Raw genomic sequence first — 27,061 nt, 5'->3', positions numbered from 1 at the left:
TTTGTGGGAAGCATTTTCATCAGTGGTGTCAAAAACCTTCAATAATTAAAGTTACTATCACATATGTACTTTTTTTTTCCTTTTCTTGTAATAAAAGAAGTCTTCTCTAGAGCAAAGAGAAAAAATTAATTGATCTGACACTTGAGCTAAGAAAACATACTTAAAGGAATATCACTTAAAGGAAAAGGAAGTTTGGAGTCTCAAATAATTAAAATGAGAATTTGGTCAGGCAAATGAAGGCATTTTCTTTCAATATACTGCTTCACATAGACTTGCAAAAGTCTTCCCATGTGTCTTGTATTACTGGACCCTATTTCTGAACTTTAGAAAAACAGCAGGATTAGGCTCAGAGTACCTTTTTCCAAGAAAGAGGCAATAAAAATACAATTAAAAACATGCAATTTTATTCAGAATGTGTGTGATGTAAAGATTTTTATTTCCACTTCAGCCTGCATGTACTTGTTCTCTTTTCTGTAAATCTTTGGTAGACTTGGATGCTATACAGGGAACTTCTCATTTACATCTTCAAAGTTAGATTGCCAATTACCAATACCTAAAATTCTTAATATAGCTTTTCTATAGAAGCAACTGCTATGTTGCCTAAGGAATTTATATAAATACAGGAGAATATATTCCAATAAATTATTAAACAATTAAAAAAATGCAGGTTAAGGGTGGGGCAGGGGACAAAAACAAAGGCACCGTCTGCTTTGGCAATGGATTGATAATCAATGAAAGGATGAAACAGCTGCTACTAAAGCTTTTGAATACTTTTTTTTTTTTTTTCTCCCTAACCGGTAGCAATTGTCTTTCTGAAGATGAAGACCCTAAGATACAGAGTTTGAGATAACATGTGCTGTGTACCAGTCATGTTGTTGTATCAACCATTCTTATGTAAAAGATATTTATATTTTTATTTCATCAATTTGAAGTCGTCCATGTCCAGCTGTCAGTAGAGGATATTTCAAGGCCTTCAAAACTTTTTATAAAGGCAGCTTAAGTTAACAGTATTTTACTACTATTTTTTAAATAAGCTTGCAATTTTGTGTGTATTATAAACTCCCTTTAAACAAATGAGATTTCTTGCCAATAGGAAGCTACAAGAAGTAGTCTTTAACAGAATATCTATCATAGCCTGTCTTTATCTTTGTCCACAAGTTCCTTTGCAAGCAATGAAGAAACTGTAGCAATATACTCCAACAATAGTGAGTGTCATCTTTGACTATATAAATAAATAAACCAAGACAGGCATGTGAAACAAGATCATTCCATCAGTTTGTGGTGTTACCATAAAAAGGGTGGAGGAGAAGACAAACATTTATAGGAAGGGAAGTTTTCCCCCTGTAATGGCCACAATAAATATGTGTGGTGGAGAAAAATGCGAGAAGACATGCACACCTGATGTTGAAGAAAAGCCCGTTCATGCTTAATACATTGGAGAAATTGTTCAAGAGCTGCTCATCCATGTTAAAAAATATTACCCCTGTAATCCTGCCAAGGACAGCGAGACCTATTGTAGTTGACTGAATAAGTACTGGTCGTTCAAGTTAAAGTGTCATAGGGGCAGCTGTAATTTATACACCCAATTTTTCTAACACATCCAAAACATTTTTTTTTAAGAAACAGGCCAGATTCTTGGAAAACATAAATTGGTACAGCTAATTAAAGCCAAGGGCTCCATTCCAGGTTTTCTGAGCTGTGTCTCTTGTCCACCGTGCATCACCTTGCCTGTTTGCATGAGTTCTGTGCTTTTAATTTTGAGATCTTGTGTGTTTCTATCTGCCAATTTTAACAATCATGGCAGAGATTTGCTTAATTTTGAATAAGAGTGGATTAAAAAAGTACTAGTTAACACCTATATGAAAAGCTGAAATGCCTAAGAGGTCACCAAGGGAAGGACAGAGACCTTAGTCTGCACAGGTTTTATTGTGATTAGACAAGCTTTATGCCAATCATCATCAGGAGTTGTATTGCAGGTCAGGAACCAACTTTAGAAAGGAGATTGACCATATGGATGTTAAACTAATGGATTTGTGTTTTCATAAACAGGGCAGACTGATGTAAAGCCGAACTTAAAAAAAAAAAAAAAAAGTGCAAAGAGACCTCATGATAAAGTATCCCATGACAGCTCATAGGGCTCAGGAAAAAAGAGGAGTCATAAAAAAACGTGTGTTGGGGCGCAGGGGAGGAAGAAGGAAGATTGTAGCTGAAAAGACATCAAGCCAAGAGCCAGAGTGTTGAACTCATATCAGTATATGCACAAGGGTTGCACAGGAGGGCTGTGCCCCATAACAGTGGGTCTCAGCTGTAAAACCTGCCTGTCTAGGACAGGAGGCAGCATGCGGGCAACTTGCATTTTGCTTGCTGTCTACAGGGAGGCTGTTTCAGACCGTCTGATCCTGGGTATTCCTGATCCTGAAAGCCATCAGCTTAAGAAAGTAGCACAAAAGTCTTTCTTCTCCTCACCTATGCACTCTGGGTACCAGCACCTAACCCTGCCTCATGAATCCTCTGCATCAAAACAGCAACAGCTGTTTAAATGACTCCTGTTCCCAGCTGCTTTTCCCCCTTGCCAAAAGTACAAAAAAGTACTTTTTTGCCTCACTTAAGCCTGTCCAGCTTTTTTTTTTTTTTTTTTTTTGTGGTCATACTGCAAACCAGATCGAGCAAAAGATACGCTTTTTAAAATAAAATCTTTTCACTGGATTATTCGTTGTTTCCACAAATCGGGGGGTTGAATCGGTTCTGGCAAGAAAGTAGTAACCTATACGGGTTGAGAGTAAGTGATGCAAGGGGACTGAAAGACCTCTTTATCACCAAAGTATAGCCTGGATCCAGAATTAAGATTTCATGGTCTGGACTTGCTTGCAGAGGTTTGCATATGTCTTGGTGCCCACAGCTGAGCAGATATAGAACCTAGTCTGGAAATTCAGAGAAAAGATGGTACGTTGAGGCTTGTTGAACGATTGGAGAGGAATTAGAATGGAGGGGTGGGAAAAATCATTTAAGTGATAGTTTCGTAGTAGAAAGGACCTCATTCAGTTTTTATTCATTCATCTTTTAGACAAACTCCTATACAACAAGTCATGGGACTTGCACGTAAACACTAACAACCTTCTACCTGGTATCCCAGCTAGCAGAGTAAGGCCAAGCACCAGCTGTGGCTCCTGCAGCTGAACCATAACCAAACAAGTACCTGTCACCTGCGGCCACCCCAGAGCAGGCAGAGTAAGGGTAGTCTGTCACAGATGTGAGAGAGATGCAAGGAGCTAATAAAGTCAAGAGCAGTAATTTCTTTCTCCTTCAGTTTCTGAAGGTTAGAGGTAGAAATGTTCAGCACTTTGCCTTGTGCCCTTTTGTTCCCCTCTCTTAATTTGTTTATGTCCCTTCCCTTTCCTTTGAGGCTGGTCTCCAAAGACTCCAGCAGAATGAAAGGGGTGCGTCTGCTCTCATAATCGCCAACTCCTTTGCTGTAATAGAAAAGCATAGATACACAAAAGATCAATTCTGTACAGAAACTGGGGAGACATAGTTTACTCCCCATACTTTTCCAATCAAATAAATGTGAATGCATCCACTTATCTAGTCAGCCAAACACAGAAAGTTTCCAGAACCCATATAACTGTTAGTAATGACAAAAAGGTTTCACATTATCTACCTCATCCACATTTCCTCAGAGATCAATATAGCTGAACACATCTTCTGCATACTTCCATAAGGAGACAAATATAAAACTTAGTTGCATCAAATGTATTTAGAAACCAGTTTTTAAATGGAAAAGAAGGGGGGGAAATCTAAAGAACATCGATAAAATGTTAGAATTACATTATTTGAAACAAGGATGAATGGGATAGCCCAAAGTCAAAAGGATTTACTCAGCAACTTTCCAGAGGTGATAAATGATCTTTCTTAAAACATGGTTGGCGCAATGCATTTTGCTAACATGTAAAGTGCTTCAATTTGGTAATTTGAAAATGTCACAATGCTGAAATTCCTCAAATGGCTTTGCGGTGAGGGGAAAGAATATTAACACCTCGTATGGATTTCACTTTGCTAATTTCAGGCAAGTTCTAGCCTCTTGAAGAGCCACAGTTATTTTGCAGATTTGGGGTTTCAGTGGTTTACGGTAAGCCCAGTAGAATTTTGCCAATATCGTGCAAGGTGGTTTGGTGGGGGTTTAGGACTGGAACTTCTGCAACTTCTGTTTAAAAACCCTTTTTGACCTCAGGCAAAATACTTTGTTGGGGAGGAACAAAGCTCAACACTACAAACAGATTTGGAGACCTCGGGTGCCATTCGCCTCTCTGGAAATGTACCTCTTGTTTCCTGGGTCTCAGTTCTTCCCTCTGCACGCAGGGATAGCAGCCCATCCCTACCATACAAGGGTACTGTGAGCTAGTTAATACCTGTGATTTATTATAGTCGCACTGTAGGTATTGCTTTTCATTTCTGTGCAGTCCTGTGCTTTCATATCTATGAAATAGTGCTAGTTTCTCTCTTTTCCTGCCCCATATTTAACATCATTCTTGGGCCTATGTTCATTGACTGGTTTCAAGGCCATTGTAATAACCTTGATTTGCAACACGAAGCATCTTCATAGTCTTGCAGCGTTCAGTCCCTACTGGAGAGTTTAAAAGGTGTGCTGCACAGGAGCTATCTCCACATAATTTCCATCTTCACAAGCTAGGTTCATCTACTGACTCTTGCATCACACACAGTTCAATTCTATTTTGGCCAAGTAGAGAGTCTGATATATCCTGAAGTATGTAGGACAGCAAGAAAGTCTCGCCCACAGAGAGTGCCATGACAGGTTTTGCTTTTCTCATGTGTAAGCACGTGAAGTTGTTCTATTGAAAAAACCTCCACCGTTCTTCACAGCTTACCAAAATACTGTGAGAATTTCAAAGGGTTTGCATTGTTCTACACAAAGCAAGCAACCACCTCACCACCATCACTTTTCTGTGGAAGTCCTAGCTAGCTTACATTTGTCTGAGAGAGGTCAATCTGATATTGGTGCTCAGGTTGGCAAAATCTGGACCTCTATGACCAAAACTATATTCAAACCCAGGGCAGCACCCAAGCCAGTTTGCAGGATCCTACCTCGGTACTCCCCAGGCTACTGGCAAGCCTTCTTATTTGTTTCACATGCTAGTTTTATTCGTGGACTCAAGTAAGCACTTATGATTCCAGTTTTGAAGTTGCATTGTGGAAACGGATATAAAAATGTACCTTATGGTTGGATTAGAAATAGTGATTTTTAACTTTAAGCTATATTTGGAATACATTACTCATATTGACTTCTGTGGACTTAGTTGTGGTATAAGATACTACCCAGCATAGTTGAACCTGGACCAGAGTGACTAAGATCATGAGTTCATCTTGTTTACTCAAGCTGTTGCATGTCCATTCCTCCAAAATTACAAGTATGTGTGCACATACAGAGGAGTACGTTATACTGTGAACGTTAACTGTTCTTTTTTTCATCTAGTGGGCAAAGTAGGCCACCAGCAACATGTGTTTCTTCGGACTATAGATGACAGCAATGGGGTTATAAAGTTAAATGGGAGATGCCAAACAACTGGGTAACAACTGCTACAAGAGATCTGTGCGCTGTGGTGCGAGCCAGCCCCACTCTGCACTCCAGTCTTGCCATAGCTGTCTCAGCCATCCGCTGTGGTCATGCTAGCAGTATCTGACAGCTAAAAAAGGAGAAAGCCGGGCATGGGTGTCAATTCAGGCTCCTCCTCCAGTGTGTAATATCCCCCTCTCTGAACAACAAGCAGAGCTGCTGAACACATGGACTGAATGAGTGTCTATCTCTGTGTGCCTGAAACAAAGTGGATGAAAGAAAGCATTTTGGTGTGGGACAAAAGGACTCAGTAACTTACCAGGTGGAGAAGAAGGAAGCCTAGTGCCTCAAATACTGTCTTGACCTGCAGGCTTTACCGCTAGATGAACTGTTCTGTATTCATGCCCCTGAGAAAGACCAGATCACCCAAAAAACAGAGATTAATAAGAGAAATTATTTTTAAGACACAAACCCCTGAAATTCACCTTGGACTACTGTCCTGCGATGTTTAGTATTATTGTGAAATTGTTCTGCTATTGGCCTTGTAAGAGGCTCAAACTGTGTCACATGTCACTAGAAGAGTCTTCTGAGCTATAATAAGACCCTTTCTTAAGAAACTCCTGAAGTAGTTACAAGTCCAAGCCATGTTCTAATAAGAGAAGCCCTTCCAGACTTTAAATATCACTCTAAGTAAGAAACAAGATCAGGAGCCATCCCTTGAAGCCATCTTCTAGCCAATGTGTTTGATGGGGTTGGGGATTTCTTGTTATTCTATTTTTTTCTATTTATAGCCACTAAATTGTAAATACTGACATTCCCAAGTAGTACAAAAAAAGTTACACAGAATCAAAATAGTAAAACAATTTAAATACCCAGCCTTTAAATCTCTACAGCCTCAAGTCACCTCATCCACCTGACAATGCACACAACACTGCAGAGCACACACAGGGTTTTTTCTAGTCACATGGTTATCAGTCTTGTTTCTGGAAAACAGAAGAAAGATATATTTTCAATAGAGCACTGAAGTAGGAACAAACAATACCAAAACCATGCAGCATTATGTTCTCAATATGTTTCATGAGAATTTAATTCGTATAACAAATTCACATTAGGGTGAAATAAGGCTTGGAGTTTCTCCACAGTGCTCAAGGGAAAGTTCATGAGCTCTTGTTGTCTATCAAGTGCCCTGACCTCTCTCTTTGTGATACATAAATGGAACGGAAATCATAGCAGGTTTGTTTCACATCTTGAACTTGCAACTACCAAGGGCAGGTATAAAATGAAAATGGGAGTGCTTTATAGCCTCTGAAATAAATAAATTACTTGAAATAACAGGTGCAGCAACATGGATCTTTCAGAACGCAATGTGTCATTCTCCAAGCTACAAAACATGTGGCCTCTTTATATTTATTGGATTTCCTACCATTTGTGATAATGGAGTGATGAGTTAGAAGAGTACAATATTGTCGATTAACAGAAGAAAGTGATTTTTTAGCTATACTGCCTTTGTCTTTATATCACAGCATGAAAATAACCGAGAACATGATTATCATTTATCAAAGTAAATACATGGAATTTAAAATATATTTCAGAAAGAAAAAATAGATTTCTTCCTTATATCTTAGGAAGTGAGTTTCAGTAAAGTCAAAATGAGTTCTTGGACCCATTTCTGTCCCTGTCTGCTTTATTTTGATTTTTTACAGGTTAAATGTGTCTTACTCGAGGGATAATCCCATTCTAGACTGTAAACAGCAGAGCAGAAGCTGACTCCTTATCTTATTTGTACAACATCCAACACTACTGTAATAAAAATATTTAGTAATGGTAGCATGCGTTCTCGGGAACACTCATACAGTACAGAACTTTTCAATAAAGAGCAAAATATTAAATGTGAAACTTTTTAATCAACTTTGACTTATCAAAGCAAAAACCCTTCATGAAAAGTGAATATAGATTACGTTCCCATTTAACCAAAATCTTTGAAACATTTTAGAACTGATAGCTATCATGGTTTTGCCACGGCTTTTCATTTCAGTGTGTGAATTCATAAAGAGAACTGAAAAATAAAAACTTGAAAAATAATTTAGAATTATCTAAATGAAGCTGTATCACCTGAGCAACATTTTTTGAGGGACTAGGGGTGTCAGTTCAAGAAACCACTCGATTTTTTAACTTTTTCCTCACAGGTCTGGAGGGAGATACTGTTACAAATTTCATAATAGACAGGAAAATTATGTTTTCCTAAACTGTATATATGCAGCATGAAGAACAGTAGCAAAATGAGGCCTCAGTTGAAGTGAGCAAACAATATATTGATTTTTACAAAGAAATCTTTTGACTGCCTTCTTTCTTTTAGCTTAACTGTTAAGCTTAGTTAAAAGGGAGAGAGGCAAACCACATCCTGGGCTGTCTTTCATGCAGGTTTCTGAAGATGGCTTTATAAAACCAGAGAGCAAAAAGCCATTTTAAAGTGATTTGCAAGAACGGTATATACCTCTACAGAGAAACCTTCATTTGGGTCATTTGGATTTCTCTCTTTTCCCTGGAAGCAGCTAGTCAAAACTGTCTGTATGCAACAGAAAGATAAAAATTTCAATTAGGTTGAGTGCTGTCATACGCAGACTACATGAGAAGGTTTGAGATAATATGCATTACATATTGATGTCTGTCAGCCCTGAGAACATAGCCATGTTTTATTCCATGCCCCTTTTGTAGGTTTGGCAGCAGTGGCACCCAATAAAGGCCTAATCATATTAATTTATGCCCCTATCAATTATGCATTCAGATTCCCCCGATAGCTTGTCAGTTTTTATTCACTATTTTCTGAAAAATACGCCTATTACAGTTACTGAGCAAATAGGAGGACTGTCAGAAACTGAGATTTAAAGAATATTACTTAAAAGGGGTGGGTTTCTTTAATTTATAAATCTTGTATTATATGTCATGCATTTGTTAGTTTTAAAAGAGGTGACAGTGCAGGGACAGATGTCACATTAAGGACTTTCTGAAGACAAGGGGAGAAGTATCCTTAAGAAAGCTCTGATTTATTCAATTTTTCTTGAAAGCAAAGTGTTCTGTGGTCTGTAGATGTAGTAAAAATGAATCAGCTTTGTTAGTTTAATATGAGTTTGGTTTTGTGTCTCTCAGATGATGTGTATCAATGAAGGACTTAACAGAAGTATTTTCAGCTTGTAAACAGTTTTATTTTCTGGTATGGGAAAGAGTTTTATAGCCAGCACTGTGTTAGTGTCTCAAACCACGCTCAAGATTCTGTGCCCACCTTTAGAGTCATCATAAGTAGTAAATAAGACAGATAAATAGGTGTAGTATATGAAGTACACAAATTGTCCCGTTCGGTAACATCTACCAAGGAGCTGTGGAGCAGTCTGTTCTAGCAACTTAAATATAACCTTGACATCTCTGTGGGATGTGTGACAAGTCCAGCCTACTTTATTCATACATACTATACTGTTTGAGTGTGCCTGCCTGTGACTGCTTTGTTTAGGAGGAGAAGTGCTTTTTGGAGGCAAATCTCCCAGATTTCTCTGCCCACCATTCTCTGGTTCTTATTGCTGGGCAGTCTCAGCGATGACGGTCAGGACTCGTTTCCTCAGGACTAACCTGGGCGATACAAGCTGCAGGACAGGGCAGCATTTTCTAACCAAGAACGGGCATTCAGAGCAGGACGACGGTAAAGCTGCTCTGAAGACAGGGCAGGCTGTCTCTCCTTTCCTGTCAAACCATAAAAAGGACTGAGGTTTATCCCCAAAAGTTGGAGGTCCTGTCCGGATCACAACCCACTCAAAGCTAGGCCACTCAGCTTGTTTTCTCAGATTTACTAGGATGCCAAAAGAAATATATCTAATGGAAAAAATAGATTTCGGTACTAATTGTCCCAGTCATCATTTCTTGATAGTTGGAACCTGACTGCTGTATCACCTGCTCCCCACCACCGACCTCTGCTCAGGAGAAGCCCCTCTTCTCCCACCCTCGGGCTGCATCTCCCTCACTATGAGAACATCTACTCCGGCTTCTCCTCCTCGTCCTCATTCACTTCCAGCCTCTGCCTCCTACTTCTGGAGCACTTCACCTGATATCACATCCTACTATACCACTCTGTGCTGCCGAGCTTTCCCTCACCCTTCTTTTAAGAGTGTGTTTTTGCACTGAGGCCCTAATTGTGGAAAAATACTTCGGGGGGGGGGGGGGGGCGGGAAGGAAAAAACCTCAGAAGTGCTAATGCTGCTATATTATCTTATCTGATAGTCTGTGTGTTGGCTTTGCCTCTCTCTGGGTGAGCCCAGAAGTGCATTCCTCTTGGTGTAAGCAGGGTTTAAGGATTTCAGGACGTTGGTGTCAGGCCCAGAGACCCCAGCAGGGGCCGGGGGCCTGTCACTACTGTCCTCGCTGCAGGTGGGTTCGCTGCGGCCAGCTATGCTGGGCACTCTACCCAGCGACGGCAGTAGGGCCCTTCTCTGTCAGAGGGGATTCCAATCCATCTCTTACCATGCTGGAACTTCTCCCCCTCTGGAAGGTTCAGTTGGATAAGCATTGTCCTTTCGGTGGGATCCAGCCCTGGCGAGCCCCCAGAGCACCTCATGCTGTTTCAGAGAAGGCCATCTCCCCTTCCTGGCAGGAGAAGGTCTGGATGAAAGGAAATAGGAACAAACCCTCCGGTCCCACCTCGGCAAAGTCCTCCCTAGCCACAACACAGATGGGTACCTGAGGCCTGCAGGTTTTGTTGCCTTCACCCACTGCTGAGCACGTGTTGCTTTTCAGCTCTGCCCAACCACTTAATTAATGAAGACTGAACTCTTGCCTATTTAACAAACTTGTTCTTCCTCCCCAACAAATTCACCCACCCTTGCAGAGTACTTTGGCTTTACAATGGGTTGTACCTTCCCTTTCCTCTGGCTCTTTGAAGATTTTCCTCTTTGTTTAGTGAAGTTCCCCAGTTCCAGGAACATGTACCACATTACCTAAATCATCCGGGTGTTTATTTTAGCCTGACGGTATTAATGAGGCTTAGCTATGTTACAGCATTTAAAATCTTTGTAGTATCTTACACATATTGTATCTTAAAATATCCCCTTCAGGTATGTAAGTATTATCCAGATCATATAAATGGAGAAGTAAAAACAAACGTTTAGGGATTTGCCCAAGGCCATGCAATAAGTCACTGTCAGAGGCAAGAGTCAAACCCACCTATTTGCGGTGAGTCAGCCCACGCTGGCATGGTTTGGTGTGTTCCTACTATGGAAATCAGCCTATTCATCATGCATAGTACTCATTTCAATCATTTCATAAACTAGCTCCAGTAGTTACCTTCCCTTTAATAACAACTTTCCCAGAAATGCTTTTGTTTACCTAACTCCATATACTTCCTACAAATCTACATAGGGAGTAGCATATGGAATCTATGGTTTGCATAGTTGCTGCTTTTTCTTGTGTTTTGGGGTTTTTTTTTCCTCAAAAATGCTAGAAATTAAGTAGAGGTAGAGGGGACTGTGTTCCTAAAGTGCTGGAAAGATTTTCTGTGCCTGCCCTGGATATTAAAAACTATCTGGACAGCCATTTACCTTGTGGGGTTTAATAGTAGTTCATGCTTCATAATTTTCCTTTCTCTACTTTTTCAGGATTCAATAAGACTCTTGGGAAAGGCAGTGTATATGTGAAAGGGAGAAAAACATACTGGCAGCAAATACATTTGAGAACATTTATGCTGCAAGCAGGTAATCCAAAAAGTGATGAAATAGTAAAGTGACAAGACCTGGCCTGAACATCTAAAACTTTGATGATGTTTGGCAGGGAAAATTAGACCAATTAAAGGGTGCCTCTGGGAAGCTTTACCTTACATGACCAGAACTTCTACACAATATCTTGGTGTACTTGGCACTTTTACAGGGATAATACTCATGTGAATGGTTTTGCCAGTATGTTAGTCATCTGCAGGATTTTAGTCTGCATTTGGTTTGGATGCGTTTCTGTATCACGTTTTGCTTCCTGAGAAGAACTTGCAGCCTGACCCTCTGCTATCGCCTCAATTCCCCTTTCACAGTATTCTGAGTTATTAGTGGGGTGAAGGACCTGCTCTTCTACACTTGCTTTCTCAAACTCCCCCACTTAAAACTGAAGTGCCTGGAGGCTATTGATTGGTGTTTAATAGCACTCTACACCAGCAGCCTTTTCTTCATCATTACACTAGATTTTTATACTTCAGTATAAACGTCTCTTAAGTGTTTCCCTCGACCAGCAGTCTGAGGATCATAGAATAGCATTTACAAAAAAAAAGAAAAAACTCCAGAGTCAAAGGCACAGAAAAATACCACTGCATTGTACTAAGATACTTTCCCCCTCTTCCTAAAAAACAATATAAATCCAACCAGTACAATAAAAGGACCTAGAAAAAGTAGGAATGTAGTCAGATAACAAATGAATTAATGTTTGGGAAACAAAGCTGATAATACTGTACTTTGGGAGACAAAGACAAAACACAGTTCTTGGATGGGGAAAAAGAAACACAGAGACCTCTTCAAATAACTTCTCTTTATTGTGAGCAATAATCCATAGGGGGCAATGGAGCTTATATGAGAGGCATCTGAAGAAACGCACAGTGAGAAACCAAAGTAATGGTGCCTCTGCATATTATTTTTGAGAGACTTGAGCCAGATTTTTTTTTTTCCTTACATCTCATCACCTAAACAGTTCAGGCATGAGGCATTGGTAAAATCAGAGATTTTGTGATTCACAGAGATACGTGATACTGCAGTGAATGATTATTTTAATCTATTTTAAACTCATACCTTGAGGAAAAAAGCATTTGAAGGGGTTTAGAGACTACAGACTTGAGGCTGGGAACATACTTTGTCTGTTTCTGGCTGATGTGCATAGCTGTACATGCTGGCAGTCAGCTGTTTTTCCACATGAGTTTTGGTTTTAGGTGATCATATGAGTGCCTGACAGGCAAAGTCATCAACACATTTTCAATTTATTACTTTTATATTGCAAAACAGTGTTTTGTAAAAATGGAGATGCTGATGAAAAGATCTATTTCTATTCCACTTTTCATCCCATTGAAAAATAAAAAGAATAATTAAAAAAAAAATAAAAAGGAGGGGGGAAATGGAAGTTCCTCTGCACAGGTTTTGTCTGACAGAAAAGAATACACACAGGTACTGCCATGTTCTAGGACTGCCTTAATTGTTAGTTTTATACAGTTGTTTTAGAAGCCATCATTCCAAACCCAAATTACTTGAGGGGAACACTCACGATAACATCTCCTAGAAAGAAAAGTGAAAAGAACTGATTAGAAGGATGAAGAAAGTTAGCAGTTACGAGAATCTGAAAAGTCTAAATATTTTACAAAATCTAAGTAACTAAAGAAGAGCTGGTAAGAATCTACAAGTATCTGAAAATTTGAATTCCCAAAGGTTTGAAGAATAACACAGCTTGGTATCAGGCTGCAAAAATTATGTTAAATTAGGGGAGATCATACAAGTCTAAATTTCCTGAAACTCAATCCAAAATGTGCTTGAACAGTGAGATTGTTTCAAATACAAAATACTTTCTAAAAGAACTAGACAAATTATATGGATTACAGCACTTCTAAGAAAGGGAGTAGAGTACTAGAATTAAGTATATTGAAGATGGTGAATATACTATTCCTCATCTTTACACGTTGACCTTGTTTCTGTGTTCAGAAACCATATATAGAGTTGTTGAGTTGGTCAATAAACTAATCCAGTCATCAATAAAGCACACCTTCTTGTTTATTAATATGTGATTAAAAATATATATGATAAAAAGATATCGACTGAGCAGAGTTTGGGTGACAAGAACAATTATAGCTTCAAGCCTAATCAGTACATGAGCTGTTTAACCCAGTGAAAGTCAATAGTCTATTTCTGAACAATTACACGTTTTGTTTTAAATAAAGTATTTTGATTTTGCTAGTGCTCTCATTTTCTCTTCATGACTTAGATGTGTACACAGAAGCAGAAAGAAACAGCTGCAAACTAAATCACCCAGTATAATTCCACTTTATGGTCCTTGTATGATAAAGTTGTAAATAAGCAGCGAATAGGTTTTATTTTATTTGTAACTTGCTAGCCACAAATAAATCAAGCTCAGAATAACTATGTCTCTCTTTTCAGTTGTATTACTAGTTAAACAGGTCTTAATCATATTTCTATAATATTCTAATTTACTTATTCTTACAGATTTCTGTTGTCATTTTAAGCTAAAGTCATAATTTTACTGCATTCAAAGTACTCAATTCTGATTTCATTAAAGAAGTTTCTTAAACCTAATAAGAAGTTATAATAAAAAGCCATTTAATTCCTCCTTGAGTGATCATTAGCTTTTACAAACTTTTTTCACATCTCAGTGCACCTTCACTCCAAAGCAGTATTCCACAGAGCTCAATGTCTGATGAAAAGATGATAGCAACACAGTAAAGTTTGAACTGGGTGCATCTTTAAACATCAAAATATTCCAGTGTAGTGGGTGTTCAGTAGAAACTGGGAGCTGGTGAATGGTCAGACATTCCTGAGCGAGAACACAGGGTCACTGGCTTGTCCCCACAATGTTAAAAATTAACTGTGGGCCCAAAGCAAGCAGCATCAAATGTCTGGGCTATCCACAAGCAGAACTTTTAGCGGTTTTAGCACTGGCTTGTTGTGTCAACATTCAAAAGTCAGTTAAATCAATGGTACTGCCCAAAGTGTTTGCAAGTTGTAAATCTTTAAGTGCCAGATCAGAAAGTTCCTTATCTTTTCTTTAACTATCATGTTCATCAAGTGCTTGTACTGTTATCATTTCCACAGATATTTTTCCTACCTGCTAATCATGTCATGCTCTTAAGTCCTTTGTGGAATAGAATGATGAACACTTTGGGAAGAAAATCTTTTGCATTAAAGCTAACACAGTTCCATCATCTATTCTTCTCAAATGCATTTTTTTAGGTGAATGTAAAATTCACCTTGTTGTTGATTGCTGCTATAGAGAAAGTTGTTTAATAAGGAAAAGCAAATGAACTGAAAGAGAAACCTCCGGTTGTGCTCACACAGCCTCGAAAGTTCTGGTTTTTTGGAAATCAATGCTGACAATAAACACTCTTTTCTGAGTACCTTCATATTAATATATCAGTTCCGATCCAACAGTAAGTAAAAGTCGATCGCTTTTCCCCTGACTGAAGCAAGAGTCATTGTTTAACTCTCAGAAACCAGACTAAGTCCTCCAGGAGGTAATTTCCACTTGATTACAGTGTAGTTCCACTATTTTTCCTAGATATGTCTGATTCTGGCTAGTGCAGGAGGTGGCACACTGGTGTAGGTGGACCATTGGTACAATCCAGCATGTACCTCCTGGTCAACAAGAAAAGTTTTCTTTTGGGCAGGGGAAAACGTTCTGATGTCTTGTGAAAGAACACTCACAGGGTCAGCTTTGGTTTATTTTGGATGGTGATGTCTCAAACACAGAGAATGCTTGTCCAGCAGTTGAGTGGTTCCCAGCTGAAATATTTCCTCTTTAAATAGATGGTAGAGTCAGTGCCTCAGAAGTATGTGTGAGGATGTGCCCCGAAAGACAAATCAGGTCATCTAAGATAAGAGTCTTGCCCCAAGTTGCCTTTAGGAGAACACAATTCTGTAGCTACAGCGTGGAGCTTAGGGAAGTCAGCCCTAGCAGCCTGACCACCTGCAGAGCTCACAGGTCATAACATCTCCGCAGAAGGAGCCAAGTACCATAGGAAAGATCTGAATCTCTTTTAATCTATGGCACTGATATATCTCAGCAATTCCCAATACATTCTAATCTGGAGAAAGAGTTGGGTTTGATATCCATCTCTTTCAAGATAAATGAGAGTTTCTAAATCAAGGGTGGGGAAGATATAAATATGCAGGCAAGAAAAATTATTCCTGAAGAGAGGATCCACTGCACTTTCAGATTAATAGGTGTCTCCCACCACAATAGCATACTGCCAAACAGTAAAAAAGAGACTCTGGGAGGTAAATTTATTAGGCTAAAAATCTATTTTTCTGAGTTTAAACTTACCCATCTGCTTATCTTCAAACAGACTCTGAACACAGCATTGCTGATAATACCCTTTGTTCCAGTCTGTTACTTGATTTAGTCGCATGTTTAAAAATATTAGTACATTTAAGAATGTTGGTACATTTATGACTCTAATTAAATATGTATACTAGGGATCTTTATTCTTCCGCTAAATAAAACGGGAGTTTAATCCATTTTGGATTTCATTTCTTTGTAATGCACTTCTTCAGCTTTTTAAATTAAAACCCTAGCATTAACTGTACAATTCTCAGTATTTAGGAAAAGCTGACCTGCATTTTGATGATGCAAATGCCCAAGGTGTGTTGATTTATTAGGAAGGTGAATTGAAATAAATGTGTAGTTACTCAAAAAACCCATATTTTTCAGGTGTAGATAACAGCAATAAAATCATTAAAATAGGATACTGTTGAGGATTTGTATGATGGCTGGGAAGTAATTTCTATTTTTATTTATCTTAGCACTCTTACTTATCTGTGTGTTTGATCCTCAGCATCAGCCCCTCCGTGCGATTCTATACCTTCATCATCATCATCGCTCATTTTGTCCATGCAGAAGATGGAGGCATACTGAGCTTTCTACAGACTGCTGTCCAGACTCTCATATCCTGTATGGGACAGAACATCAGTATGCCTGTTGCAACGAAAGCACGCATCTGCTTTTACACTAGTTCCCGTTCGATAGTGAGAGTTCAAATATACGGAATTTTCATTTTAATTATTGTCAAAGCATTTTGTCATGAATACTTAGTTTAAAAACTACTCTGTCTTTTGAAGGGAGAGCTAAACTAATCTGCAAACTTAGCAAGGGTCACAAATTATATCTGCCAGGTCTCAAGCACTTACCACTTCTCTGGTGTCACAACTAAGCCTCTGTATGCTCCTCATTCACATCAAAGTGGAGTAACCATGACAAAAAAAAAAAAAACTGGGGGGGCACAGGATGGGACCAAAACCACCCCATGACAGTAGTTTAACAGTGTAGATCTCCTTGGCAAGTTGAACTTGGTGAGAGACTGGCACTGATCTGCCTTTAGGGAGGCTGACTCTTGCCTAATTTCTGTCTGTGCCTTTGCAAACCTTCACTGGAGCAAACTACTAGGGCCACACAGCAGGTCCAGAATATCTTCATCATTTTAAATTTACTTCCCCAGACAACTCTGCTTTTCACCTTCTATTTGTTGGTGATATGGGTGATTGAGCGGGGAGTTTTTGAATGACGACTGTGACAAAGATGGACCAGCCACTGCTAGTAAGAATAGGCATCCTCATATCCAGAAAATTAGAATAAACTTCTCTTACTTCTCTCTATGTATTTGTGCTAGGAGTGTCCAAGTCAGTTATATCATCAGTGTATTTATGAATAAAACCTTTGCCTTTGAACAGCTACCTATGAAATATTGCAGTGCTATTGCAATGAGTCTTAATCTTTTACTCAAATGATTTATTGTGGCGCCTATTGTTGTTTTGGAGCCTTCCGAGATACAGAGATACACTCAGATTACTGTACATCAAAGTAGGTGCATACTTTTATATAGTAATCTATTCATTCATGATTGAGATATAGTCACCTCAGGGGTGGGATGATATAGGATTATCATCACAAGCAATAGTAAAGCTTTATTGACATGAATACTAGATCTTTGACTTGGTCAGATACGCTGAGAAAAGCTTCTTTTTTTTTTTTTTCCTTATTCTATTATTATTGGCCATGGTGAGAGGAATCAGGCTCTGCAAAAAGGCTGATAATGTAGGGTATATAAATACAGCAGTGAATATACTGTTTTCCATCAACATGACTTTCACACTACATCATGAAATTGCTTTAGCTTTATTAATGTTGCTCAATGGAGATGCGGATGTCACATCTAAAACTTTTGTCTCTGATACAAAAACGTTTGCTGTTATCTGGGTCAAAATCAGTTCCTAAGCAGCCAGATGGCCACTCTCACATTACATAATTGAGATTATATTAGTTGTTCTGTCTTATATATTGGTATAAAAATGATGGACTTGGAAGTATACGTTGCTTTGTTACTAAATCCAGGCACAGTACCTAATACCAATGGGAAAAAGACAGAGGGCCTGTTCCCTAGCAGGTCTGCTCTGTTATGCTTGGTTTTGAAATAAGCTGCCTCTTTTATGCACTGGGTACTTCACATATTTGAGGTCTCTAGAAAGAATTAAGCAATTTAATCTAAAACATTTTGATTAAGCCTGTAGTTTGTTAAGAGAAGCAGAAAGTTAGGCTCTGGTGGTAAAAGCGATGCTGAAGAGGTCCTTGCTTAGAGGAAATGGCACTTATTTGTTACAAGTTACTACTCAAAATAATGGTGACTGCTGATTGCATCAGGACTCCTGAAGCTATCTTTATACTGCGCTCTCATACAGTCTCAGTGTTCCTAAAAACTGGATCCATTTTCTCTTTTTACATTTGCATTTATTTATCCCATTTGTTCAAGCTATTACAGGTACAATTTTCCAATGCCACCGTGGTTATTTCTGGGCATAAAAAGTGATGATGAACTGCAGGTTTATTCTGAATGAGGATCTGTTGTGAAGCAAAGTAGGAATAGAAAATTATTGTCTCACTTACTGTCTTGGATCAGTGGACGAATTTTAATCCATGGCTAAGCAGACAGGCTGTTTCAGTGAGTGCAGCGACTGCTTGACTGCAGGCCAAGGATGCTCCGACTGAGGTCAGGATCACATGCCTGGTGATGGCACTTCCTATCTCTATGAGTAAAAGCGAGAGCGATGCTGCAGGTCCTCTGTATCGTAACACAGGCAACAGAACTTCAAAAGTTCAAGAGTGGTTTTTTTCCTGTTTGTTCAAATCCAGACCCACGCAGGGCAATCTGGGTTCCTAATGGTAAAACCATCCCCCTAAAACCATTTGAAGATTTTAGTCCAGTTCCCAATAAATAGGTGCCAGTATTACCAACTAAATAAGCAATTGAATATGTGCTAATTGAGAAAAAAGGTCAGAGGGTACTTGGACTTTCCAGTTCAGTCACCCCTTTTCTATTATGCCTAACTTTGGTAGAACAGAGGTGTTACCTGTGTTGTACCTGATCAGCAGATAAGCCAAAATGCTGCCTAAAAGCTATCAACCTGCTACCTTTCATAAGCACTCAACTCCTTAAAAATAATAATTTAAAAAACCCATTTGTTAAAATAAGTGAGGTATCACTAATACCCCTAAACTTGCAGTGGGGATGAATGAAATGAAAAATGAAGGAGTGAAAATTGGTAAGGAATGAAAAATCAAAGAAGCGATGCAAAAGCCTGTGTTTTAATGGAAATTAAAAAGAAGAGCAAGAAATTAGGCAGGGGATAAACCTTGTGTAGCCATATCATATTTTACACATAGACACATGCACACACAAATGGAAAGAGCATTACAGGCTCTATGAACTTTTAAAGCCAGTAGGAAGTGAGAGAAAGCAAGCTAATCACACTGCTCAGTACCAATCCCTCCTGCAGATGCTTTACCACACAGCTTCTAATCACACCATCACGTACTTGGAGATGCTCAAGAATTTTTCAGGAAAAAATGTCTTCCTCCAAATTCAGACTATGTAATACAAAAATGTTAGCTCTGAAGCAATTGTAAGGACATTAAAATCAAAGACTGCAGTAACCGAAGGCAAGTTGCTGTTGCGTGCACCTGAAATGGAAGTGTCCCAGATACAAGTGCTTTCACCAGTAGAGACGTGCACTTTGGTGTCCTCTGGGTCAGCACCTTATTTCCATGTTCTCTGATAACCTGGGCTTGTTCCTCTCCTTTTTGCTCCCTCTCCTTCCTCTATTTCATGAATAACTTTACAAAGCCTTTGTTTCATCCACTCTTGTGCAATGGTATATGAATGCAGTTTGACAGGGCAGGGGGACTGTTCTGCTTGATCTTCACGAGCCCTCCTTCGGCATTCAGAGCAGTACGTGGGCAAAGCTTCAGGAGTTAGTTTCCACTGTTAAGCTTACCTATATGGGACTGTAGGTTTTATTTGGGGCACACAAATCCTAACCTGAACCCAACACTGTTGTCCTTTTCCTGTTTCTCCCACCACCACACTGTAGTATCTGGGTACTTAGCAAGCATATTTTATAGCCTGGAAGAAGGGATTGAAATTGAAGGGATGAGATCATCCTATCTTTTTTAATAGAACTGTATGCCAAACAAATTATATTAAAGTAAAAAATGCCTACTAATTTTGGGTATCCAATTAGAGACTTTGTCTACTTAATTTTTCAACCCATTTGGCATTCTGCATCACTTGGTGTAGAAAATGCACGGTCCCATGGACTTTGTCTGAGGTAATGAGACTTCAGCCTACCAGACCCCAAAATTTCAAGATGGGCCCTCATAATATGAAAAATCTCAGTTAATCATTACCTCTTGAGGCAACTTCCCTCACATTGTAGAAGCTCTGAGGTAAAAGGGGAACGAAAGCAAACTCAGCAGGCAAAATTCAGCTATCACCTTGCCACAAAGCCCTGCTTTCTCTTCTTGTAATTCTCTATCTCATACGTGAACCATACCCAACTCTGTGACAAATTATACAGGAATCTAGTGAACAAAAACAGTGAATAAAAACTACAAAGTTCTGATCTCTCCCCAGAGGAAGGGTACCTTGCAGGGTTTCGTTTCTGCTTCAGGAAATTTGTGGAATAAAATCTGTGTGCTCATGTATCGTAATGTATGGAGACTGAATCAAGGTGCTCCGAAACCCTCAGATTAGTCATTTCCTTAACATCCCAGTGCCTGATGTTGTGTCTAGTGTTGAATATATAACATGTTTCCTTAGTTCAGTGGCAACACAGAAAAAAAAATAATTAAAAAAATGTTTTGAATCAGCTTGGAAACACTTCTCTTGAAGGTCATTTAATTCTTTTTTAGCATCCGAAAGAAGACTCTATTACAAATAAAAAGCAATAATGATGCAGCTGAACTGCATCAGTTAAAAATAGTGAAATAAAACATTTTGACTTTCAGAATGTCTACCATGTTTCAAATGAAATTCAGCCCAGCCACTCCGGACATCCTGCAATTACGCATCCTTGCTCTTGGCTGACAATGTTAGTTGGTTTTGCTATCCTTGCCCTTCTATCGCCCCTCCAGGCTCTTAAACCAAACGGTTTCTCTCTGCTTTCTCTGCACAACCTCTGTGTCTCCTTACCTAATCAGTCCCAGGCTCCTACCTCCGAACACCAGTCCCAGTTTTTCTCTCTGGACTGCTTGGCTGCTTCTATCGCCTCTCTGTCACAGGCTGGAATTTTTTTTTTCCTCCCCATCGTATTCATGCAGAGACCTTTCTTCTTGACACAACCTTCAAATCGTTTGGAGCTTAGAAAAGATAGGATTCCTACCTCTCAGATTCTGCGCCAAAGCTCAGACTCATGGGGAAAATTTGGAGGTGGGGATTAAAGGGGAAATCTAGCCTCGCCGCTGTATCCTTAAGCTTCTGTTTGCAGAGAGGGCCAATCTTTAGCAATTCCTTTTTCCTGCTAGAATAAAATAAATCATTACTGAGAGTGTGTTCATGACAAAATTTCTAATATTTACAAGTTAGTCACATTTGGATACATTTTCAGACAGAGAGGGAAAGGCATATTTTAAATAAAAAAGGTCACATTTTGAGTCTGTGCTTCAAAGCCTGAGGGCAGCAGAGCATTTCAAAGGAAAAAGTTTCCATTTTTTTAGTATGAGCAAAACTGTTTATTTTTCCATAACCTTGTTCTTGGAAATGGACAAATTGTTTTGGCAGGTATTTTCAAAATAATCTGGCCGGTACAGACGGTCAGCATATCAGTTTTCAGCCTAAGTGATGATGTTTTTTCTAAAGCTACATGCAGCAGAAAATATGGGCTCTGCTGAGAAATGTTTGCCAAGCCCAGTACAGGCAATGGCAGCACATCCACCTTAGAATATTGTCACAGATTACGTCCTCTGAGGATTTCCAATTTTTTTTAAACATCAATTGCCTCGTGGAAAGGCAATAGGGTCAGTGTCTGTTACTTCCCTTGTTTAGAGGCAGAGAAACTAAAATAGGAGGAAAGGAGAAAAAATCAGGGATAGAATCCAAAAATCCTGATCTGATTCTTAGCCCCCCATTTATGCCCCATTGCTGCCGCTTCTGAGGGGTGTTATTTGTGCCATGGCCCTCCGGTCTGGAGTACTGCAGGTATTCTTTACACTGACACATGTCAGAGAGAACATCCCTTGCGTAATTTCTGTGATTTAACTCTCTGTAATTGAAAGCTTGGGAGGGCTGTAAGAGAGGGCAGAGCAGGTGCAGGAGATACCTGTAAATAATTCAGCTAAGAAAAAGCAGCCTCCCACATTCAGATTGTATGAGTACGCTGGCACATATGAAAAAAAAATTTCACATATTTCTGAGGTGTCTGATGCAACTCAGGGGCAAGGCCCTATGGAAAAGAGAGGTGCAAGGGGGAGAGCTGCAGGAGGGCTACACGGCAGCAGAGCAGTTGGCTGGTGTGATGGGTTGCTTGATAGCCACTGCCTTTGCTCTTGCTCCAAGTACCCTGGCTGGGGTGAACCCCAGCGAAGGCACAAGCCAGAGACACCGGAGGCCTGAGGTAGACAAGCTGCATAGAAGTTCATGCCACTGTCTGGCTCACTTAGGAGAGTAAGAAACACAGTTAACAGTAAGTGATGAGATAGCCCCATGCAGACCAAGAACCTCTGCTAAAAGCCACCCCAGCAGCGATAACAAATTTCTTAGCTTAAACTGCAGCCCTCTTCTGGGGAAAAGGAAAAAAAAAAAAAAAAAAAAAAAAAAGAAAGAATTGCCAAATCAAACTGCTGACTCCTTTTTTCTTATCAAAACACCACAGCATACATCTTAACAGTCAAGTAAATCAAATGCAGGACCAGCTGGAACTGGCCAGCTCTTGACCCTCCCTTGATATCAGGTGTGTGCTGCACTTCTCTGGCAGATTAATTTATGATCTCAAGTAACTCAGAGCACCTAAAACTTTCAGTACGGCTGTTAAGATGCGGCTGAAGGTTTTCTTTGGAAAGTATCGCTGCTAGAAAAAAAGTTGGAGGTCTTCCCGATCGACAGAGACACTCCCCTACTGGTGTCAGTGACTTTGTTCCCTCTAGATCTCTTTATTTTTAAGCTCACCCATAATGTGGCTATGGCACAAAATTCAGCGGCATGGCCAAAGCCTGGCTGCATGCATCTGAGCCACTGTCAGTCCCCTTCTGCATGTGGAGCTTCCTCCTGGGGGGGATTTGGAAGTGTTTATGGAAATGCATCCCTAAAGAAACCTTTCAGCTCACGGAAAAAACTGGGGAAGGTCCAGGAGAGTGTGTGCAGAGCATGCCGAGTCAGGAGCAGCTCTCAGGCAGCTCTACCTGCCGTGTGCGATCGGCAGCAGCTCCAGGAGCGTGCCTGCGTGGGTGATCAATATAACCTATTGCGAAAGAAAGCCTCGGTGTTTCTGGGGGGGGAAGAGATTTAGAAAGAAGTTCTTTAATTATTACCTGCAGAGAAGTTAAAGTGTAACTCAGTAGTAACATACTGCAGTCCCTGGGGGGGGGGGGGGGGGGAAGTCAGGCATCTAACCTGCCTGAAGTCTGCGTGAAAACTAAAAAAAAACCAAACAAAAAAACCCCAAAAAACTAATGTAAAACATAGAATGAATTTAAAAGGGAAGGGCAAAGAGAGAGAAACGCAAAGCATGGGCAAGGCAGAAGCAGAGAGGAAAGGAGTTCATCTTCCAGGCCCTGACCTCGCTCGGCGCCGGGGGGCCGCGGGCAGGCTGCGGAGCTGCAGCACCCACGCGTGATCCTGTGCTCCCCCCCCGCTGGTGCTGGTAAGGCACCTCCCGTGGAGCGCGAACCTCCCGCCTGCCCCCACGGCCTCCGCTCGCCCCCGCCGCCCCCGGGGCGGCTGCGCGGGTGGCCCCGGCCCGCGGCGGGCGGTGCTGAACCCCGGCGCTGCCCGCGCATCTCCCGGCCCCTGCGCAGAGCACCTCCTCCCTACAAGGGGGAGCAGAGCCCCGCGGCTGCCAGGGTCACGCCGATCCGGCGGGGTATGCATAGGTATAACGCATATGTTATTTTTTTGAGGGAGTTTGCTTCCTCGGCAGGTCAACGTGTTAATTAAAAGTTGGTCCAGATTGGTCGCTTGCAGTCCCAGGTGCGCGATTAACACATAAGGAAATTATTCTTTTTTTAAGATAGCAGAATGTATAAAACTCAGTAGAAACCCCATTGCCTCCTTACTATTAACTAGCAGTCGCGCAGAGAAAATCATTAGAGAGATAATTAAATATGGGTCTATTTTTGAAGAGTGTCCTGCAAAATAGCCCCAAAAAATGATGTAGTAATTTGATTTTTTTTTTTCCTTTGGCACTACAGGTGCTAGCTATGTTTTCCCTTCATCTCCCACACCATGTATATTAAACAGGGAGGGAACATTGCTCTACCGTCGGTGATGACCCCAGACTTCGCTAGAATGTTTCGCTCCTCGGTGTAAAATTGCGAAGTGGGTCTCTGTCTAAAATTCACTATATTGGTTTTTATAATTACCTCGTGGTCTAAACTTTTTCGCAACCCATTTCTTAAAGGAAAAAAAAAAAAGGGGGGGGGGGGGAGGGCGAGGAAAAAAAAGAAGGAAACAAACTTCGCTGTCACCGTATGAACATTTCTGTTTGTCTCAAGCCAGGCTTTCAGGAACTTTGCCTGGATCGCGTGCTGCGTTGCTGCGGTCGCCCTGCTGAGGCGTGCGGTTGCCCCGGCTGCCCGCCCCGCTGCAGCCCGGCCCGGCTCTGCGCAGGCCGCTGCCGCTGCCCACCGCCCGTACCCACCCACCCCACTCCCCGTACCGCCCCCCCGCCCCGTACCGGCCCTGGGCGCTGGCCCTGCCTTCGCGGGAGCGCGTTGCCCGCACCGCGCCGCGCCGCACCGGGTGGCTTCGGCTTCGCACCCGGGGTGTGATGTGCCAGATTTCAGCGGAGAACTAAATAACTCCTAATGGTATTTATCGCAGGGGAAAAAAAAAAAAAAAAAAAAAAAAAAGAACATAACAAACAAGACCAGACCGCGCCAGGCCGCCGAGATTTTACTCTTTCCTCCGGAATTTTTTTTTCCGCTCCCAGTAAAACACAGTTCACGGTTCTGCTTTGCCCCCGTGCCAGGCTGACCTCAGTCACTCCGGGACAATAAGCAGCGGCCGGAGCCCAGCACCGGGCGGAGGCAGCCCGCGGAGCGGCGCGGAAAGCTCGCAGCCGCCAGCCCGACCTCCGCACCGCACCGCACACCGCGGGGCGGGCAGCACCGCCGCTTCAGCCCGGCCCGGGCCTCGCTGTTCCTAGGGGCGTCCGTGGCTTTTTTTTTTTTTTTTTTCCCCTTTCTCTCTCCTCTGTCGGATACCGAAGGTGAATAATGAAATCCCTTTGCGGATAGTTTATGAGCCATGAGATTGGAAACGTGTATGGGCAGAGCGGCGCGCCGGGCTGAGCATCACTCGGGAGCCGGGCGGCGGAGCGGCTGCGGCGCGCAGGGAGCGCGGGGCTGCGCGGGGCCGCGGTCGCCGCTCCCGGGAGCCGCCGGGGATGCGGTGCGGGCCGTCCCCGCCGCGCACGGGCTGCGCGCTGCCCCCCGGGCAGGACTATAGGAAGGAGGGCGATTCGACTGGGGGGGGCTGGGGGGGGGTTGCCTGCGGTGCGCAAAGCGCGCGCGCTGCCTGTGGGGGCTCCGTGCGCGTCCCCGCGCCGCGGCCAGGCAGCGCGTGGGGGGCCCGCGGGCTGCACAAAGGCGGCGGGGGCGGGGGGCGGGGGGGGGCTCAGCGACGGCCGCCTCCGCGGAGTGGAATGGGCCGAGCGCGGGGCGACTTTTAGGGCTGGTTCGGGGACAAGGGGGGGGTTGCGGGGCGCGGCAAGCGGCTTCGCAAAGGTGCTACAAGCCGCTGTCCTGGGCGTTTTTGCGGCAGGTCACGTATGCGTGGACGGGGCAGAGGCAGGCGGGAGCGGGGCCGCTGCCCCCCCGCCCCCCCCGGCGCACGTCTGGGCGGCACTGGCGCCTTTACAGGAGCGGACGTGTCACAGAACGTCCGTGCCACGGGGTGTCTGAGGGCACCGCCACCTCCCTGCCGCAAAAACAAAACACTCATCAACTCCGCTCAGTGTATGCCATCGAGCAAAGTCGCCGCGGCGCGAACTGGCACCATCTGTCCTGCCATTCTGGGAGACACAGATATATTTCTTTAGACAGGTCAGCAGATCTTCCCCGGCCAGCCCTGTCAGGTACCTGTCAGGGGAGAAAACCTCTTCATAGTTGCCGCGGTAGGGTCCTTATCAGTGGCAGCTCCTCCGCTGACAGGGACCCAGCCTTAAGCCTCCCGCACATCAATGTCCCCCGGAGACAGGGAACTGTCGCTCCCAGGGAAGGCCAAAGCTGCCGGCGCCGCTCAGCCCCTTAACAAAAAGCGGGAGGGGGGGGAGGGCGGGGGGGAGCCGGCCCCGAGGGCGCTTTCCCTGGTGCTGCCCGAGGGCGGCCAGGCTGGGCGCTGGGGCGGGGGGCTGCCCCCGGCGGCCCGGCTGTGGGCGGCACTCCCGGCCGAGCCGTCCGACCGGCCCCGCTGCCGCTCCCCTCCCGCGGCGGCGGCTGCTGCGCGCCCAGGGGCCGCGGGGCGTGCGGTGGGCGCCGGGCGGGGAGCGGGGGCCGCGCAGCCGCGTGTTCACGGGGCTTTGCTCTCGAGTGGGCCCGTGGCTGCCCCAGAGCCCCAGGCAAGCACTTCACCCTGGTAACTCGGACCTGCTTTCTTTCTCTTCCCCCGCTTGTCTTCAAAGTGCGGGCACGCTCAGGGAAGCCTGCCTGCCCGCCTCCTTCACTTCCACCCGGCACCGCGTGGATCCCCCACCCCCACCCCACCAAAAAAAAACCAACCAAACCACCACCAGCAAAAAAAACACAACCACCCTCACCCACCCCCCGCAAACGCACCGTGTTTCCAACTTGGAGTTAAAGTCGGTGCTAATCCGGGTCAGTTCCTGCCCCTGGCTGGGAAGGCAGGGAGGGAGGATGTAACGTATAGCTCGGGGGGGATGGGGGGGGGAGGAACAAAAACAACCCCCAAAATAAGCAAACAAACAAAAATCTCGCGCACGATCACAATAAAGTGAAAATCCTTTCTACACACCCACAACTTTAGCTCTGTCTGCTGCCTGGGGGGGTTTAATCTTGCAAAGAGAAAGGGGGGCTCCCTGCGCAAAATTACGCCTTCTCCTCTCATTTGTTAGCTGATTCCATCAAAAAGTTCGCTATTTATAGGCTACACACACGAACCTGGAGTAATACAAACCCTCCCGTGCTGTTCCCCTCGCAAAGTGGCCGGTCCTGAAGCATCTGATCGGGTTTGTGTGTGTGTGTGTGTGTGTGCGTGAGCGA

At 42.8% G+C, this 27,061-nt stretch overlaps 2 long non-coding RNA genes across 9 annotated transcripts; both read right to left on the bottom strand.

Annotated features, from left to right (window-relative positions):
* Nucleotides 1-2,584: 2,584 nt before the first annotated feature.
* On the bottom strand, nucleotides 2,585-8,555 carry LOC119156379. Its single transcript, XR_005107103.1, has 3 exons — nucleotides 8,064-8,555; nucleotides 6,442-6,552; nucleotides 2,585-5,827 (listed from the first exon to the last, which is right to left on the bottom strand). It is a non-coding gene; the product is annotated as an uncharacterized LOC119156379 (long non-coding RNA).
* A 3,542-nt stretch (nucleotides 8,556-12,097) lies between these two features.
* On the bottom strand, nucleotides 12,098-27,048 carry LOC119156377. Of its 8 annotated transcripts, XR_005107095.1 has the most exons (6): nucleotides 25,922-26,106; nucleotides 23,153-23,256; nucleotides 21,010-21,147; nucleotides 18,236-18,375; nucleotides 16,111-16,247; nucleotides 12,098-12,849 (listed from the first exon to the last, which is right to left on the bottom strand). It is a non-coding gene; the product is annotated as an uncharacterized LOC119156377 (long non-coding RNA). The 8 variants fall into 8 exon arrangements; XR_005107093.1 differs by lacking the exons at nucleotides 23,153-23,256; nucleotides 25,922-26,106 and adding an exon at nucleotides 26,618-26,934; XR_005107094.1 differs by lacking the exon at nucleotides 23,153-23,256 and having other exon boundaries at nucleotides 25,922-26,099.
* Nucleotides 27,049-27,061: the final 13 nt, after the last annotated feature.

Source organism: Falco rusticolus, chromosome 12 (genome assembly GCF_015220075.1).
Source record: "Falco rusticolus isolate bFalRus1 chromosome 12, bFalRus1.pri, whole genome shotgun sequence".
NCBI classification, from domain to species: Eukaryota; Metazoa; Chordata; class Aves; order Falconiformes; family Falconidae; genus Falco; species Falco rusticolus.
Note: the sequence above shows the minus strand (reverse complement) of the source record. Positions and strands in the feature narration are given on the sequence as shown.